Raw genomic sequence first — 21,212 nt, forward strand, 5'->3', positions numbered from 1 at the left:
TCCGTCATCTTTTGTGTACTTCACCCAATTCTCCAACCACACACAAGTATTGTACCCTCGGTCAAACATCATGAATGAGGCAGGAGTATTAGGTGGTGGGACAAGAACACCTTCTCTAGATTTAATCGGTTTGTCCGTTTTGAAATAATTTTTCACCTTACTTACAAGGGACAATTTTCTCTTGGTTCCGTACATAATATCGTATCTATTAGTCTTCCACTGATCCCTTTCAAACCCTAGGTGCCTTGGATCAGGTCGAGTTCCTGTAGTCTGCGAGTGCCACATACGACTTCTACGCTAAACTTTGTTTACAAACTACCTCCAATATGAACGCGCTTCAGAAATCCGTGCGACCAATGGGTGCGCGACTCTGAATAATCTCCGCCAATGGGTGCGCGGCCCCTTCGTGAGACAGTTCCCACGCTCTGTCGCTCACCCCTCCTTTACAATCTCAGCTCCGCTACCCGCCCGCTGCTTCTACCAATCCCAGCGCGGCACAGAGTGACGTCAGAGGCGCTTCGCGACTGACTCCCTCCCTTCACAAGGTAACGGAAACTTTCTTTCTTTTAAAGTGCTCAGTGCTTGGTTATTTTACAACAAATACACATTCGCCACAGTGCTCAAGTGTCTAGACAGAGAAAGAATTGTTTTACTGCAAGTAAACTACTTCCATTTACTTTTCACTCGCTGCGGGCAGATCTCTTCCGCCTACCCTTCACTCTAGCATCGGTGAACCTGTTATTCCCCTAAACTCATCCACTTCTTTCCGGGATATATTCCGAGTTTAAGGTTTCTCAGCGGACCCCTCTGCTTTCACGCTAGCTCCGAGGAACCTGCTACTCTTCCGATGTGACCCTTACTAGGTTACGCCACTATGGGAATTTTGCCAATGAACCCCGTTACTGTCATTTATTCACACATGTATTCAGAAAACCCTAGTTAGTGCTTCCCGGTTATCCTAACCTGCACCTAACTTTCCTCGAGCCTGTGACCTCAGGACAATGGATTCTATTCACCACTTGCCCTTTCAATTCCCCGGGGAGTTCGGACAACAAGAAACAATACGGTTTACAAATGCATGGATTAGTACATATAACAATATAAGAACAAGAATAATAACAATACAAAAATTCATGAGTTTCAGCAGCGTATTCACAAGAGAATGATCAGGTCTCTTAGAACAGCCGCTCTTCTAGCAGCATCAATATACTAGCAGCTTCCGACTCAACTAGTTCAACTAATCCCTGCCTTACTCTCAACTAGTCCCTAACCATACTCTAGCTACCAGAAAAACTGATAGAGCGCGCGAGGCCACCCGACCAATAGTTTTCGCCGTTTCCGGCTTCCGGGCCCATATACTTTCAAATCACCATATACATCGATCAGGTGACTTCACGAGCTCTACCAATTTGTGTGTGTGTTCCCTATTATTATTTTTCAGTGCACCCGACTTACCATCCACCGATGCGGGTACCTAATGACCACAATGAATCAGGGAGCTAGCTGTAAAGGAAAGGCAGCAAAATACAAACCCAACCAATAGCCTTCAAAATACTGTTGAAATGACCACGGACAACTGGAAGTTTTAAAATGTTTATCTAAAGTTCATTATTTTCTTGCATGAGGTACAGTAAAATAAGGCAATCAATAACCAAGATAACGTAAATTATATAGCTATAAAGAAATAATGACAGAGTAATCATTGAAGTACTGATAAAATGTAACGAGAAGATACTATGCTATTCAATAATATTTAAGCATGGACAATTTTTATGCATGGATAACTAGAGGAGGGCCTATAAAGAGTAACACGCTTCACTTAAGGTGAATGGGCCTTTGAACAATCTAGGCAATGAAGTTCTAGACCATATCAGAAAATGACAAACTGCAATGCAAAATATAATTTCTAACAAGTGAGAAGACATAGGAACAAACTTATGGAAAAATGCAATTGACTTTCAATAGTTGCGGAAAGACATGGAAAAATATATCATATGCAATGATGAACTTTATTAAAGCAAAAGTTAGAAATTCAGAAGGTGCAAGATTTAAGAGGTTCGGAGCAATATTTACCTAGAAAGGTGTGATAACCAAACCCTGGCCACGGGTCAGTTAAGGACAGGAAACCCTCAAGGAAGGATACCCCTCAAAGGACAGCAGATGCAGAATGGACACCCCGGATAGGACAGGATACCCTCAGATTAGGAATCAGGACAGGACCTCAGGACAGGACAGCAAACCCTCAGGACAGGACCGCTCAGGACAGGACCGGAACCCACAGTTCGGAAGCAACGCCTGCGCTCCACCCGCTCTGCAGCTATCGATCAAGACCCCGATTGGGTCAGCGAACTCCCAGTTAAGTGCTTCGCCAGCACTTTAAGGTTCAGTAGAACCTTAGACTATGGTCAAATTCGGACAGAGTGCTCCGCAGCTCTCTGTATCTTCAGTCACCTATTGAGTACGATGGGTCAGTGACAGGTCAGCTAAACCAGACAAGTCGGACGGTTCACTAGGTGAACCCAGGGTAGATATACAGTTTGGGGACAGTGTACCACCCCCCAATGTTGCAAAGTGTCAAAATCCCTCAATTTCGATTGGTCCTAAGGTAGAATTTGGGTAACACACCAATCACAACATAGTATTTCAAGCCTACATTTGCATAGTAGGGTACCGCCTAACTAGATTGGGGTTCCCATGAGAAGTTGTGCAGTAATACAATGGCAATTTTAACAATGTTGCACTGCGAGAACATGTGATTGGTTCAGCCGAGTTTTCAGGTCGTTTCTCAGGAGCATCTTGCTCATCACTGCCAACTGGCTGTGTTCCATCAGTCAAGGTCTGCTGTGCCTCGGCAAGTCGCGCAGGCGCAGAAGGGACCTCCAAGATGGTTCTCGGTACAGACATAACCCCATTCCCCGCGGTACATGAAAAGTAAGCGAAAACAAATTAATACTTAATAATGTCATCATGAAAATACATCACAGGGTTTGTACTTTTCACTCATCATCACGAAATAAACTTATGCGTTTTAAATGTTAGCTACATTGATACAGACACATGAGCAGTGGCACGAGCAGTACCACATGATAAGCACAGCTATGAATTACGCATGCGCATTACTTTCCCTCCACTCTGCAGACGCGTCAGGACACGTGAGTGTGGCTGACGCATGCGCAGTAACTAAAATACAAGCGGCGGCCATATTAAAGGACACAGATTAAATTCATTAGAAATACACATAGGCAAGCTTCGGGAACTTTGCCTAAACAAAAAAATAAATGTTAGTAAAACATACGTTTGTTACCTTATTACACATAAACGAGGTTCTTGACTTCGGCAAGCCGCAAAATATGCGAAGCTTTGCTTCATCAGTACTAAGTGGCCTATAACAGAGAACCCCTGTAGCCATGTTTTCCATTTGAGTCTTTAATTGGAATCTTAACACTTCTAGCCCCTCTACTTCGTCTAAGTGGAAGGTAGTGAAGTCCCAACTATCTTTGTGGAGAATGCCTAACCACCCCCTGTCTCCCCAAATCAGGGCATTTACAACCCTTTGAAACCATCCAGACACGTCCTATCAAGATCAGAGACAGAGTTCCCTGAAGTCCATGTTTCCGTAATGAACAGTACATCAAAGTCCCCTAGTATCAAGCTGTAAGTTCTTTTCTTTTGCGTGTTAAGGGAGGGATCTAGCATTCAATATACCACATGTTAGCTTGACCTTCGGTGATGTCTTAACATTATGGCTCTCAATAGTACAGTCAGTCCTTATAATAGCGGCCAGTCGCTTACCAATACTCATGAGTTCCTCATGCGTATAGCAAAGGCTTTCCTGCAGATTTGTGGCCAAACCGGCAGCAAGGCTGGCGCTGAGCATAGTCAGAGCGTGGATGGGCGCAGACGGGCTTGCCTTGTGGCACAAACGCTCCAGCCTGCTACTTTATAGCATATGAGTGAACCTGTGAGTGTAAGATGGTGGTCCCGCTGAGATACGAGTGCTGCCGCTGGCCAAAAGGAAGCATAAATCTTTCAAAAGGCTCCATGGGCCAGCGTAACTAAAATTAAGTCACTTCATAAAAACACTGTCATGTGCAAGAGCTATTGGCATCGCTGGAAAAGTTAGATCCACCTCCCCTTGCCTTGTCTGAGTTGTGTGGTGGCATATGCGTAATTTCAACCTTTGTAGTTAGTTATACTCATCAAATGGTTATTGCTACTTTTGCAATGCCATCATTCTGGAAGATTGGATGGCAGACCATTACTTTAAAGGATGAATGATGCTGTTCCACCTGGGGTAAGTCTACCCCAGGTACACTTGCCAGTACACTACACAACCATGGTTATTACTGGCATTCTAATTTTGAATGTCCAAGGTTTGGTAACACGAAGGGAAATGGAGTCATTGTGGCATTGCCACTCCCTTAAAACGTATCTCAGGGAAGGTTTTGGACAGTAAAATGGTTAAATATACTAATCCCACTCCAAGATAAAATATGCCCGGGAAGGTGTTGCACACTATAGGGGCAACATATTTTCTATTCCCACTACAATCTAACTTGACTCAGAGAGGGTACGGCCAATGAAAAGGTCAATATTGCCCATTCCCACTGCCATAAAGCCTATGCCAGGGAAGGTTTTGGAGAATAAAGGGCAACATTGACTATTCCAGAACCTCTATTGGCGGTCCCAAACCAGCAATTAGGATGCGACCGAACACTGTTCGATAGCACTCCTATTCTTTACAATGGGAGCATGCAGTCCGACCTGAATGCATGCTCTCATTGTAAAGAGCTGAGGTGCAGTTCATCCCTACATACCTCAAGGTGCCTGCCACCAGGTGCAGGAATCAACAGTGGGGCACCACAGGTCCTGCCTCAGCCGACATCCGGAGGCCTTGCACCCCTGGGGGCCCTGCTGAGGCCTCCCAAAGTCGACTTCCTACAGCCTTTCTGTTTCGGAAAGGCCAGAACAGAATGGCTGTTGGAATCCGACATTGTAATCCCTTGGGCAAAAAGAGCCACCCTTGGGATTACAGCAGGCTTTGCAAATGGCAGACGCCCTCTTTGAGCCCGTCAAAAGCCATTCGGAAATCCTGTTTGGATTAATTTCCAACCAACTTCATCAAAATGGATCAGTCGGAGATTAATCCAAACAAGAGATTATGATATTGCAGGAAGGCCTCGGTCGGAGCCATTTCCTATGGCATCGTAATCGGCCTCTAACGGGGAACATTTACTATTCATACACCAAACTAACTTAACTCAGGGAAGGTGCCGCAGACTAAAGAGGCAACATTAACCTTTTACACTGCAATAAAACGAATCTCAGGGAAGGTTTTCAACACTGAGATAGTTACATATACTATTCCCATTCCACGATAAAATAAGTCAGGGTAGGAGTTGCACACTAAAGAGGCAACATTTACTATTCCCACTCCAATCTAACTTAACTCAGGTAAGATGATGGAAACTAAATAGGCAAAAAGTACAATACACCCACTACTAAAAAGAAGAAACTCAAAATATTGACAAGCTGAACAAACATCTAAGTAAACTACAAAAACACACATTTATTCAAAATTTAAATTAACCTCATAATTAAAATTTTATCGTCCATACACCTTTTAAAATATATTTCATACAAACTTACATAAAATATTGATATATGAACCTATTTTTGAAAACAGTGAAAAGGTAATTACAATTGTATTCCTGGTGGCTCAGTGGACAAATGCGTCTACTGTAGGGGCCTGTGTTTGAGGTTCAAATCCCGGTGGGTCCACTCAGCCTTTCATCCATCTGAGGTCAATAAAATTAGTACCATTGAGTTGGGTAACAACAAACATTTGTTATTCAGAGCCAAGATACCCGTAGTGGTGAACGTTATGTTATGTTATTGTAAATTATAATATAATTTTGAAAAAAAGTATTGTAATGATATAATATATATTTTTAAATGATTACATTTACATTAAAAAATAGCAATGTCTTAATATTGTTGCATATTTTTGCTATTTATAAAATAAAATATTTAAATATTTGCATAATGCATTTTCTACCTAAATACAATTTTTTTCAAATGTACTATAATATTACACTTTTGAAAATGTTTTCTCATGAGGCACAGGGTCAAGGCTGATTTGCATATGGCCATGTCTGAACTGGGGTGGTGTGGTGAGCAAAAAAAACGATGGATTTAGACCCAGATCTCTGTACTGGGGTGAATGTATGACATTGTTCTGCATTCTGTCCATCAACTGTTGTTTTTGCATTTGTCACCCCCAGTGGGACGTGTATGCTCAGACATGAGTCCCGTGCTCTCCATGCCACTGGAGTCAAGCTATCCTGGCTGAAGACAGCTGATAGCCAGAAACCGGTCCTAGGATGCTTGATTCCGGTTCAGGGAAGACATGGCTTGGCAGTTCGGGTTGGACTGTTCCGATGAGGCACAGGGTCAATGCTGATTTGCATATGGCCACGTCTGACCTGGGGTGGTGTGGTGAGCAAAAAAAACGATGGATTTAGGCCCAGATCTCTGTACTGGGGTGAATGTATGATATTGTTCTGCATTCTGTCCATCAACTGTTGTGTTTGCACTTTTGAAAAAATGGCCATGCAAAACCAATTTTATTATAATTTAAACAAAATTCAATTTTTTTTAAGAAGAATTTTTTTTGTTTTAAAAAAATAATATTAATAATGTCTCATCACATATAACACTATGGAGTTGATTCCGATTCGGTAACATCCCCTACGACTCGCCGTACGGAGCATTTTTCCCGTACGAATCGTACACCTTCAACGTCCCCATACGTACGATGAAGTACGATCCGACCACGAAAGACCGTACGAAAGACAATACGACTCAAAAATACAAATCACATTCGGAACACGCAGTACGCGACGTCCGTACGGATTGAAGCAGCTTTTTATGAACCAGCAAGTACGATTCGTCTCGACAACACTCTGTACGACTCTTTTTCTACGGGAGTTTAAAACGTCCGACTCGAAATGCGTGCGAAACAACCCCCATGATTGCAGGGGTATGGTGCGTAGGGGTACGGTGCATAGGGGTATGGTGCATCGGGGTTCGTGGCAGGTGTATGGTGCGTAGGTGTACGGTGCATAGGGCTACAGAGCATAGGGGTACGGTGCATATTCCCATGATTGCAGGGGTACGGTGCATATGTGAATGTGTGGCTCTCCATAAGAATTGCTCATACGATGTTTTCCGTACGAGTCGGGTTCTCGTTCCCCGTTCCGAATCGTACTTGTCGGGTCGTACAGCATGTTTACGATTTGTACGGTTCACAGTGAGGGTCCTATATCATACGGATTTTCGCTTGCTTTTCGTACAGTTCGCAAACATTCGTATGTATTCTTTTCCTACGGATCGTACTACGCGATTCGGACGGATTTGTTCGATTCGTACGGAAACGGCTATGAATTCGAATTGTCCTACAGATTTGTTTCCCGAATCGGAATCGACCCCTATATAGAGAAAACAACTATATATTTTTTCTGTAATTATATAGCATATTTCGTATTATTAAATATACATAAATATGTTTCTATATTAAAAATAATATATTGCAATATTTGCATAATTTATTTTCTACCTTAATACAATGTTTTCAATTGGACTATACTATTGCATTTTTTCTCCAATTTGCATTTAAAAATAATTGTAATATAATTATTAAAGATTTAACATTTCTTAAAGAATAACACTATAGAAAACAATAATTAATTTTGTTTACAATTTTAAATAATTTTTCATAAATAACCTATGCATTCTAATAACATATATCCACAGCCTTATCCATTATTAAATCTAAACCCGACTTCAAAAACATTTTGAAATATAATTTATTAAGTTAAATAAATACACAACTAAAAAATAAAGACTAACACATAATACATACTTCTTTTTAAATACTCCACCCTTTATTTCCAAAAACCCCAAATTCCACTCCTAAAACTTTTAAATTGCTTTTAACTTTTTTTAATTAACATAAAAAGCATAATAATACTTATTTTTTTAAATATCTTCCCACCCTGTCCCCTATAAACCCACCACCTGAATCCTAATAATAAAAAATATATAGAGAGAGGAGGAGTTGGTTTCATTTGAGCCTGCTGCCTGTGGTGAGCACAAAGGACACTTTCGTCAAGCGGTCACGGAGACATGGGAAATTGTGTTGTTGGTATGCTGAGGTTTCGGATCTTCTGTGACCCACCACCGAAATCTATCGAGTTCCAAGAAGCTGCTGTGGTACAGCGGGCCAGGACTGCTTGGTTAGACGCTGTGATTATACTTGCATCTCCGAACTTGTGTTCTTGAGAGGTCGATGGCTGAAAGAAGGGGACAAGAGGTTTAAAACAACTTTTATAATTGCGGTTCACCATTGCACTGGATTACTGCATGCTGCATCTTGGGACTGGTAGTCCTTGCTATTGGCGCGAGCAAGAGAAATCCGGCGCAGGTGACGCTCCCTACTACCAGGAAGGAGGAGCCTATATTATACCTTGAAGTGAGAAACGTGTATTTCTACTGTGGCATTTGAAGAAGGCACTACGCCGAAACCGGTCATGCCTTTACTCCAAATAAGAATAACCATTTGAAGCCCCGCTGTGTCCTTTGTTCCTCGACCATGAAGGGAGAAGGAGTTGGTTTCATTTTAGCGCACTGCCTGTGGTGCGCACAAAGGACCATTTCATCAAGCGGTGACGGAGACATGGGAAATTGTGTCGTTGGTATGCCGAGGTGTCGGATCTTCCGTGACCCGCCACCAAACTCTATTGAGTACCAAGAAGCTGCTGTGGTACAGCGGGCCAGGACTGCTTGGTGAGACGCCTTTATTATACTTGCATATCCGAACTTGTGTCCTTGAGAGGTCGATGGCTGAAAGAAGGGGACAAGAGGTTTAAAATGACTTTTATCATTGATGTTCCCCATTGCACTGGATTACCTGCATGCTGCATCTTGGGACTGGTAGTCCTTGCTATTGGTGCGAGCAAGACAAATCCGGTGCAGGTGAAGCTCCCTACCACAGGGAAGGAGGAGCCTATATTTTAACTTGAAGTGGGAAACGTGTATTTGGACTGTGGCATTTGAAGAAGGCACTACGACGAAACCGGTCATGCCTTTACTCCAAATAAAAATAACCTTTTGAAGCCCCGCTGTGTCCGTTGTTCCTCGACTGTCAAGGGAGGAGGAGTTGGTTTCATATATATATATATTCACTGAAAAAACCATAGGTTTCACACCAGTTATAATTAGGAATTAGCATTTAAAAAACCTATTAAATTCACTGAAAAAAACATAGGTTTCACACCAGTTATAGTTAGCTGGAAATTTTACTCGCATAAAACCATTGAAATTCCCACGTTAAAGTTAGTTGGACTCACTATAACTTGCACGTGCAATGCACTGCTGATGACGTCACATATTACATCACTCATGACATGGTCAGTGACATCACTCATGACATCACTCATGACACCATCCAGTGAATGTGTGTCTTTCTGAAAAATAAATATGTGTTATATATGTATATGTAAAAGTTGATGGAAGAATAAATGTTTAAATAAGTGTTTACATGGATTTTTTTTTAAAAATTTGATTGGTTAACCGGCTTATTAAGTGTATGTTAGTGAATACATATATTAGTGAGTAATGTTTAAATATTTAAATATATGTATTAGTGTTTCACTGTGTGTATAAGTGGCTGCATGGGTTGGTGAGTAGCTACATGTGTATGTGTATGGGTTATGAGATGTTTTTCTTAGCATCAGTATGAGTGTTTGTATGGTTTGGTGGGGGTATTACCTAGCACATAGATGCATGAATGACTGACTCTCTCTTTGTATGTGTTTTAAAGACAGCATATGTGCAGGACTGTATGGGTGGATGAGTGTGTATATGTGTGTGTTAGTGAGTGAATGACTGTCTCACTAGTGTCTTTATCAGTAACTACATATGTTTTAATCTAGTATATGTGAATATTGATGTATATAAGTGAGTATATGTGAGAGTAAGAGATTGTAAGAGTTCCTGTTTAAATTAGTATGTATTTCTATAAGTGATTGTTTAAGAGAGTAAGTATGTGTAAGTTTCTTTAGAAGTAAAGTGGTAGTGTGTGTATAGCTGTATATGCAAATAAATGGATGTTTAATAGTTTATTTGCATGTGTGAGTATGTGTCAGAGTATCTTTTAGATGACTGTCGGTGTGTAACAGGATGTATAGGTGTATCACTACATATGATGAGTGAGTATATGTATGAGTGACTATATAGAACTGTTGGTGAATGAGTGGATGTGTATATAGATGGTGGAATTATTGAATTGGTTGTTGTAACTCGTATGGTATCTCCATTTTTTTGAAAATTTTAGTTTCTATTATTGAATATGTGTTTCAAGGGTTACATTATAGTGAAAGGAGGTCTGTCACTCTGTCACAAGGATGGTGTCATCAGTGATGTCATGAGTGATGTCACTGACAATGTCATGAGTGATGTAATATGTGACGTCATCAGCAGTGCATTCCACGCGCAAGTTATAGTGAGTCCAACTAACTATAACGTGGGAATTTCAATGGTTTTATGCGAGTAAAATTTCCAGCTAACTATAACTGGTGTGAAACCTATGATTCTTTCAGTGAATTTAATAGGTTTTTTAAATGCTAATTCCTAACTATAACTGGTGTGAAACCTATGGTTTTTTCAGTGAATTTCATAGGTTTTTTAATAGCAAATCTCTATAGGTATGAAATGTAATATTTTTTATAATGAATTTTATATTGTATAATTATGTAATACTATTTTTTTATGTGAGCGTCCCGTTAGCGCTATTGCCGCGAACGAAAACATCATCGTGACGTATCGCGTAGCCGCGTGATGCGTCTTATGACGCACGGCGTAAACGCACCCGGAAGCGCCCGAACATATACGATCGCGCAACGTAGGCGTTTACGGTACGCGTCCCTGGGCGCGCCCCGGGGCGCGTAGCGTAAGCGCGTCGGGTCATATGACCTGAAAATAACACTTATCATTGGTTCAGATCAGTTTTGGTTTCCAAATGATGAAGGCCCGAGTCATGTGACCAGAAAGTAACACTTTTCATTGGTTCAGGACAGTTTTGTTTTCCAAATGATGAAAGCCCCCACCTATTTTCCTCATTCTCACTTTGTACTTTGAGTGAGGAAGACCTGTTGAAAGACCTCTCTGTACCTATGTCTGAAAAATGGCTACAGTAGCAGCAGCTGCAGGAGCATCTGCACCACCACCACCACAACCACAAGGACCACCACAACACCACAGTGGTGGAGAACAAGAAGAGGAGAAGGAGGAGGAGGAGGAGGGGAGGTTCCTACCAGAAGACACTACCCCATATAAGCCAAAGGAGTACTTTATCTGGCAGTTTTTTTCCATCCCAAAGGACAAGAAGAAGGTTAAGGCGCCAAAGGCGACTTGTTTAATCTGTGGCTTTCAACTTTCAAGGGGGAACCCTAACAAAAAATACTCTTTTGGCAACAACACCATGATTCGGCACATGCAACGCCGGCACCCTTATAACTATGCTAGGGCAGAGGTCAGGGAACTGGCCAGAAACCCTGCCCAATCTTCTGCCAGCACCTCCCAAAGTAAACAACCCACCCCATCGGGTCCAGAGGCAAGGGAGATGATCCCAAGCATTCAATCCAAGTTTTCCAATTTTAAAATCATTAGCATATTTTGTGGAGGGACAATATGCTATGGTGAGCAAAGCATTACACGTATCACCCGTGCTTGGGATCACCACAAGTGCCCGAAGAAACATTAATTTTTTCCTGTTTTTTTTTTTGCTCCAGTTGAGCCATTTACAATTCCCTGTTTTTTGTTCCTCCCCATGAAAAATACAAAAAAAATATAAAACTGTTCAGAAAAGCCAAAAAAAGTAAAAAATGTTCAAAAAAACAATAAAAAAAATATAAAACAACAAAAAGAATAAAAAAAACTGTTCTTTTTAGAACTACCTCTAATTTATAAAAAAATGCTACATTTTTTGGAAACTCTGTCATTCTTTTTTCTCCATGGTACGCTCCCCGGTATGGCCCCCACATCAAACCTATGGGGTCAGGGGGGGGTCTACCCTGCCCCCTTTTAGTCATTTCCGCCTTTGTTTTTGCCACCTCTTGTGTCGATCCTACCGACACACAAGATGGCGGCCGCTCCGGACTGTTTAGAATGTTGACAAACACCCGAGAGCCAATCAGCTTTCCGCTCGCGAACTCGCGTTACGCGCCGGGTGTGGTCCCCGGTGCGCGTACCGGGGCGCGCTCATAGAAATATATATTTTTTTGAACCTAAATTAGTCAGAATCCACTGGAGCACATATCTTGAGATATAGCAAAGGCACATCGGGCTACCAGTCCCTACAATTTTGCCACGTTTGGTGGAAATCCATTCAGCCATTCGGGCTAAAAGTGAGTCCAACCGCCCTATGGAAATTAACATGGGGAAAACACGTTTTGGGACCCCCCTTTTATCTCGACCCCCCACTTCACGAATCCCCCCCAAATTTTCAGGAAAGGAGCGGAGCGGAGCGGGCCATCTTCTTTAAGAAATTTGCGAAAATTCGTCCACCGGCGCCAAAGTTATTCCCAATAGAATGTTGCGGATTTCCTATGGAAAACAATCCTAACTATAACTACCTACTGGCGACCGCCAGTAGGTAATAAATAAATAAATAAATATATATATATATATATATATATATATATATATACACACATATATATATATATATATATACATATATATATATATGTAAATATTCAAATGAAAGAGCTACTGCTGGAAATCCCTCGCCTTTTCCTGGGGTGGCTTGTTACCTGCGGAGCAGCCGGTAGTAATATCCTTACAAAAACGGCGTTCCAAAGCGAGCACTCGGGTCAAAAAAACAAAAGGTCACAGTGATAAATCCAAGTAATCCTGTGTGATCAAGTGCTCTGTGGAGCTCGAAACGCGCCACGTAAGGTTTTTGGCGTGAATAAACTTTGTTATTTGGATTTATCACTGTGAGCTGTCGTTTTTTTGACCCGAGTGCTCGCTTTGGAACCCCGTTTTTGTATTCATCATGATATTGGCACAGATTAGGAATATTTATATGTTTTAAAACATTTTTATTATTTATGTTTAATCGTGTTTATTCTGTAGTGCTGATACTTATTTTATCCTCACTTGTGCATTGTATTTATTTGGTTTTAGCATAATGGTCTGTCATTTATGTATTTATACATTTTAATAATGAACAGCAAAATAACTATGCATTATCATGAATGTATTACGCTTAACGCATTTATGCAACAATTTATATAGTGTTTTCACTATGTCTATCACGCAACAGGCACTCTTGCACTTTAAAAATGGGTGGCCAGCCCCCATGACGGTGTCATGTGATCAAGGCTTTTGATAGCCGAAATGTGTCAAGGCTGACTGGTGTTGGGCAAATAAATAATCTACACCAAAGATTGGGTCTCGCTTCATCCTTTGGTTCGGCTGAGTATGCTGATTTTTGGACGACAACATACCGAATATATATATATTCATGTGATCAACGCCGGGGCAACCCGGCTGAAACGCGTCATGTTGTGAGAAGGCTTTAATAAACTGTACTAAACTCTAATCCTTTTGTGGTGGTCCGTTCCTGGTGAAGGTGAAGGAGTTCGCTTTTTCAACTCAGGATTTGGTTCTCATATATATATATATATATATATATATGCATATTCCAACACAACAGGTAGCACCAAGCTTAGAGAGGCCACGGGAAACAAAGTAAAGTTCATTTCATCTTTAATTAATCAGCAGCTTGCAAGCAGTACTCCACCCGGACTGGGCATCACATTTCATGGCCAGACGCGTTTCAGGATTTCTATCCTTTCTTCAGTGGCTCTGCAGAGGAAATGTTCAGCTGCGCTGCTCACGCATTAGTATTTCATCTGAACACCCGCCCTGCTGGGCATGGCTGTCAGCACAGCCTCCTGGTGTTTGTAGTTCTAATTAATATCCCACAGTGGGTGCGCTGTACATTTCCCCAGTTTTGCAAAAAAGTGAATCCCATGTGGGTAGGTGCATCATCCAAGGCGTTGTAACTGCCCTGCTTTTCAGCTGGTGATCGAACTTGATGCAAGTTACAGCCCTGAACTGTGACCTTGCACCTCTTCCTCCCGATGTATCCAGCTCCCAATTGAGGCTGGAACGGGCCTGCAATTCCAGCAGTGGGCCCCTCTCAACGACCGTGCCAGGCCGTAAAATTCCAACACAACAGGTAGCACCAAGCTTAGAGAGGCCACAGGAAACGAAGTAAAGTTAATTTCATCTTTAATTAATCAGCAGCTTGCAAGCAGTACTCCACCCGGACTGGGCATCACATTTCATGGCCAGACGCGTTTCAGGATTTCTATCCTTTCTTCAGTGGCTCTGCAGAGGAAATGTTCAGCTGCGCTGCTCACGCATTAGTATTTCATCTGAACACCCGCCCTGCTGGGCGTGGCTGTCAGCACAGCCTCCTGGTGTTTGTAGTTCTAATTAATATCCCACAGTGGGTGCGCTGTACATTTCCCAAGTTTTGCAAAAAAGTGAATCCCATGTGGGTAGGTGCATCATAGTTTTAAAAGTGGAATAAAGCGACTGAAGTACACCCTGGCTGCACAAAATTGTGGAAGTAACCTCATCTACCATATGACCACGGAAGACAAAGGCATGGAGAGCAAAAACAAAATTCTTACCCAACACACACACACACTAAGGGCCACATCACTATGTCAGTTTGAAACTAATCCACAGACTCCCTGTCAGATTTGGTTCCGACCGACTCGTGGTCAGCAGTTCTGCCCGACCGATTATGATGCTTCCAAATGCCGGGCCCGATTCACAGAACTAACTTAAGACAAAATCCTAAACTTACTGCCATTTTGGTATTCACAGAAGGCAGTTACTCATTTTGGTATTCACAGAAGGCACTTACTCATTTTGGTATTCACAGAAGGCACTTACTCATCAATGAGTAAGTTTAGGATTTTGCCTTAAGTTAGTTCTGTGAATCGGGGCCGCTGTTCCGAAGGACTCCCATTTACTTCAAGGGAAGCCTGTGTTTTGACCACCAACACAGGCTCCTTTGGGGAAAATGGGTGTCTGCGGAAAACATTGTATCCTATTGCAGGCACCCCATGGTGCTTGCCACACAGTGAATGGTTTTATAGTGGGGTCGCTTGCACCCTAACCGGAGTGCTCAGGATGAAAGGGGGGCCTGCTAGGGTCACCCAAAGTCAGATTCCGGTAGCCTTTTTGTGTCAGACAGACCGAGTAGGAAAGGCTGTTGGAATCCGACATCATAATTGGGCGTTCAGAATTGCTGTCCGTCGAGCTATACAAATCAGCTCCGACCCACTCGGATTCTCCGAATGCCGTTCAGAACCGATTCAGAATGACCAAAAGTTCCCCTTCCGACCACGAGCATCGTAAACGGTCAAAATTGTTTCTGACTGAGTCAGGCAGATGGGTTCTGACACGGTCTAGGGGGAATCCGACTATCAATCGGAGGCCTCCCGACTGACTTCGTAATGAGGCCCAACAGGTCTGATAATGACTCTTAGAGGCGCAGGAGTAGGTGGTCACTTCCTCCCACCTGCCAGATTAGAAGTAATTTATTTGGTCTGGGGGCGGTGTGGCAGTCGAGCAGGGGTGCTTTTTAAAGTCTCCTTGTGAGGCATGAAGAGCACTGCCGGCGGGCTGCCAGTGCACGTTCCTGCACAGGAAGGATTGCACCATGTGGTGCATTCCTTCCCATGCAGGAACTCTGGGTGCAAAACTACAGAGGGGCACAACATGTACCCCCCTGCATGCGCCCCTGTGTACAGGGGGAAGAGGGGGACCTGTAGCACCCCCTGTCTTTCCACACCACCAGCAGTTATGTGGAGGAAGAACCTCCATCACACCGATGGCGGTGAGTTAAGTCATAATATGCTTGGGGGTACCTTAGGGCACCACCAAGCAAATTGTGACCCTCAGACTGCCACAGGACCACCAGGGACTGCAGTCCACTGGCTGTTGATGCTATGCAATGGAAGTCCAACTGCCAAATTCCTAATAGGGCAGTCGGTCTGCCCGTGCGGTGGTGGACCACCACCACTGCACCCTCATGAATCTGGGGGCCCTCGGACTGCCAGACTCATAAATAGGCCTTTATTGGCTCGACAAAATGATGATCACCTCATGGCCAGCAAAGAAGGAGGCATAGAAAACAAAGACAAAATGGTTACTGTTACCACACACTCAGACCAACTATACAAAATGGCCACCACCTTATGACTAGCTATGGAGAACAAAGAAAACATGCCAGCCGAAGACAAACACACACAATGGCTACCCAAAATGACAAATGCCGAATGGCCAGCAAAGAAAGGGCATAGAGAACAAAGAAGACAGTTGCCCTGTCCTGCATGGTGCACCTTCCCCCTTTAACAAAAATATCTTGTATCATTGCAGGGAAAGAATAACAAACATATATCATCAGCAACAGGATCCCCCAGCAAAAAAAAACAAAAAAAACCTACTTTTTGCATTTAATCTTCAGCCATTCACAACTTCCACATATTTTTCAAAAGCCTATAGCACAGCAGCAGTGAGAATGTGAAACATAAAAACATACATAAAGGGCCTGATTATAATGTCAGGCGGAATGACCATCCGACCGATATGGACACAGTGAGATTTTGACCGACTAATCCATGATGTCTCTGAACTCTGTATTATGATACCATGACCATGCCAGTTGGAGAAGACTCCAACATGACCCTGCCAGTCGGAAAGAACTCAGACACGAGTGCATCGGTCAGAATGGCTTTTAATAGAGATTCCACTTCCGAAAATCCATTGTTTGTACCGCAGAGCTGATTATGATGCATCCAACGCTTTGGCGGTTCTATGGCGGCTTGTAGACCACATGGCAAGTGTAATTGTGAGAAACTCACGCTATCACAACACCAACCAGAGTATGCATTCACAAAACTACACAGCTGATGTTAATTGAAAAAGTAGGCCCACCTAGCAATCCACCTATGAAAAACCCTTACCAGACCATGGTCTTTTGCTTTCCCAATCCTGCAGAGTCAGACAGACCTCATTGCTGTCACCTGTCACACTGCAGCCAGGCCTTCATACACTCATGCACTGTAATAGCAGTATTTAGTGCACATATCACAATTTGTTTTCATTTCATGTACATCCCTTCAATTTCACACTCACTAATTCACTCATACACAATGTCCAAATAGAAGCAGCCACGTTATTCAAATGGACACAGTGCTTGTGGGTGAAATCCTGAGTTGAGCCATAGGTTTTTAGGACCCAAGCCCAGCAAATTTCCATCACTCAGAAAAACCTAATGTGGGACAGGATAGTCAACAAAGGGAATAGTAGCCAGTACCCTGCATACAATGGGGGATATCAGAAAAAGGTGGTAGGACATCAAGAGGAGGGTTCAAGGCCTTGATCAGCAGAAACCACCCAGCTACATAGCAGACTGGCGGTGACCCTCCCGTGCCATCAGTACACCTTACTGCCTGGGAGGAGCGGGTGCATACCATCCTGCCGACTGAAAGCTTTTTTGGTATTCCTGAAGGAATGGAGTCTGGTAACAACTACACATTTGCCTCAAGTAATCCATTACACCTTAGCACACATCACTGTAATGGTCAAGTCTTGTAAATCTGACTTTTTGAAAGATAGCAGTAGCCTAAGTATTGGAGATGTAATGCTGACAACCTGTATACTTGAACTTAAGATAAAAAATGGTTAAAACAATAACATTTACAAATGTCTACATGTAGGCTGTAAGTGTATACCGATTAAGTAACAACATCCCAAAACATGACCCATAACTAGAGTAAGTTGTTACCAGGTATATAATGCTAAGCAATTCATCAAGCAATCAGATCTCCCAAAAGGAAAGAACTGCACCTAAAATCACAGTCAATTGTGTCAGCCATGTTTTGACTAAAAATACGCTCACTGGCAGGCAGCCGTTGATCAAGGGGGGGGGAGGGGTTGAAATGACCACAACTACCAGCAGGCCTTGTACTTCAAACCACAATCACCTCTGTCAGCCATGCTCCTACTCAAGGTCCCATAATTGGCAGGGAGTCATTGGTCTGGGGGTAGGTCCCATTACTGGCATGGAGCCATTGGTCTGGGGGGTGTTTAAAATGACCACAACTACCATCAGGCTTGTAATCCTAACAGCAAACTACAGACACCTGTGTTAGCCATGTGTCTACTAACTTCCCCTCACTGGCGGCAAGCAATAGACCCCAGTGAGCTGGGTGCGCTGGGTGGGAGGAGGACTCTTTGCACTGACCATAACTAGGATCAGGCCTTGTACTCCAAACCACAGTCACCTGTGTCAGCCATATTTTAACTCAAGGTCTTCTCACTGGATGGGAGCCATTGGTTCGATGGGTGGGGGTGTTTGAAATTACCACAACTACCATGTGGTCTTGTACTCCTACTTCCAAACCACAGTCACCTGTGTCATCCCTGACTACAATTCCCCTCACTAGCAGGCAGCCGTTGGTCAAGGGAGGGTGTTTGAAATGACCACAAATACCATCTGGCCTTGTACTCCTAATTTTAAACTACAGACACCTGTGTCAGCCATTTTTCTACCCAACTTCCCCTCACTGGCAGAAAGCAATGGGCCCAGGTGGGCTGGTAGGAAGGAGGACTTCCCGAACTAACAACAACTACCAGCAGGCCTTGTACTCCAAACCAAAATCACCTGTGTCAGCCATGCTTCTACTCAAGGTCCCATACTGGCAAGGAGCCGTTGGTCTTGGGGGGGTCCCATAATTGGAAGGGAGCCATTGGTCTGGGGGAGTGTTTAAAATTACCACAACTACCATCAGGCTTGTACTCCTAACTCCAAACCACAGGAATCTGTGTCAGTCCTGATTCTATGCAACTTACCCTCACTTAGAGGAAGCAATAGGCCCAGGTGGGCTGGGTGAGACAAGGTCTCTTGGCACTGACCGCAACTGCCATCAGACTGTTTACTCCTAGCCACAGTCACCTGTGTCAGCCATGTTTCTCCTCAAGATCCCCTCACTGGCAGGGAGCCATTGGTCAAGTGGGGGGAGGGGTTATGAAATGCCCACAACTACGATCAGGCCTTCTAAGTCAAGCTCACAAAAAGTCACCTGAATGTACTTCAAAAACCATTGTTGTCACATCTTACTATGGAGTGTAAGGTCACATTTCCTGAGCTGTATATACACAATGCTATGCACTTACATTTTTGCCTACTTAGGCTGATGTACCCTAGACTCTTGAGTAGAAATTAATGAGCACATCACTGACACCATGACTAATTTGTACTTAAAATCCTTCAAATTGTTTGGGGCTAGGCAGTCACTTAAATGTACTTGGTGATACATTGACAATGCACTGCACGCAAGAATAACAAGATAAATATTACCAATGAATGTATGTCCTGCCAATAAGTTAGAAATACTCACTAATCCTCAAGTGTCATCTACAGAGCCAAGTCAATGTCAGTAGCCATGCTACAATACAAATTGTGACAATGGCCATATCAGTACATAGGTGGAGCAAGTCCATAATCCAAATGTGATAACGTTGCATTGTTTATGCCAAATAAATGCTAACATGATGGGATATGTGGCAATTCCTCTATCTAAATCCAGGCATTTACTTAATGCGCACCTGTTGAAATACAATGTGGAATCACATAATTGACAGTGTCATATCTGTACCAACAGGACGATTTGGGAACACCTTAAGGTTGAATGATGAAACCAGACAGCATCTGGCTCCAACCCTGAATGAGCTCCCCAGCAAAGATGACTGTCCTGAACATTTGGACGAGGAGGAGGCACCTGGCCCATCAGGTTTGTCTCGGCAGAGAGCACCAGTATGTTCAGCAGAGTCCACTGTGACATCTCTCACCTCAGCTACCAATCCACAGCTGACCCCTACCCCAACAGACACACAATCTACCAAAGGGCACAACATCACCAGTGCAATACAGTCTACTCTGGAGTTGATGAACACAAACGCAATCAATGAGAAGGGAGGATCTGTTTTGACTGTGGGCACAAACAGTGCCAGCCTGTGCGGGTGGTGGGATGGACCTGTGGGCCCACATCGGCAACAGCTGGTACCCCAGATGCCCAGACCAACCTCTCCCGAGTACTTGGATGCGTATGAAGGGTACCAGGGAGCAATGGGCCAGGTTTTTTTGGAACTCTGGGACATCAAACAACTGTAGGCTTCCCTAGACCATAGCTTAGAATGGCACAATGACCAAATTAATGAGGTCTTAGGGGGGCTGAGGGACACCAGTACCACCTTGCTCCAGGCATTTTCACACAGACTATATCTGTCCTGTCAACATCTGGGCAAGCCAAAGAGTGGGATGTGGAGCCAGGCAGCGAATCCTCAATACCCATGGAGCCTGCTGTCGTGGACACAACATGGGAAGGGACGTCCAAGGAAAAATACAGGAGGGTCAAATGGCAATGCACAACCGCCAGCCAGTAAGAAAAGGTGCCCCTTATATCCTTTTGTGCGCTAACTGTTCACTTTGTTGGCTATTCCTGCCAAATGTTCCACCTCAGATGGGATTACACTCCAATAACTGTAGCTTTCATCTGTAGGATTTCAACTAACAACACGGTCAATTTCACTCCATTGTTTCTTTTTTGATCTGATTCATAATGTGACGTGGTCCTTCCCCTATATAATCAACTGTATGGCACACCAGAGGAGCAGGTGAGCACAATTCTGACAGTAAAACTATTCAAAATGTCAGCTAACCATATACATTGGGCAGAATCAAGGAATGAGATAAAGATCAGAATCTGTTGCCTATTGTATGAAAGTGAGTTGGGAAATGTGATGTACACATTCACTGCTGTGTGTGTGAGAGTACTCTTCTCGACTTTACACCACTGTTGTCATGTGCACATCTCATCATAGACCAAAAATACATTGAATAGTGTGTTAGTTATGCAAGTACACATCAGTTTTACATTATGTAACTTTTTTAATGTTGTATTTTAGCAAACAATTGTTTGTTCAGTCACAGCGAATCAAATAACAATGGTGATTGTGAAATGACAGTTGCATATGTGGCTAAATTGTTGATGTGT

The sequence above is a fragment of the Lissotriton helveticus genome, chromosome 4_1 (genome assembly GCF_964261635.1).
Source record: "Lissotriton helveticus chromosome 4_1, aLisHel1.1, whole genome shotgun sequence".
In the NCBI taxonomy this organism is placed as follows: Eukaryota; Metazoa; Chordata; class Amphibia; order Caudata; family Salamandridae; genus Lissotriton; species Lissotriton helveticus.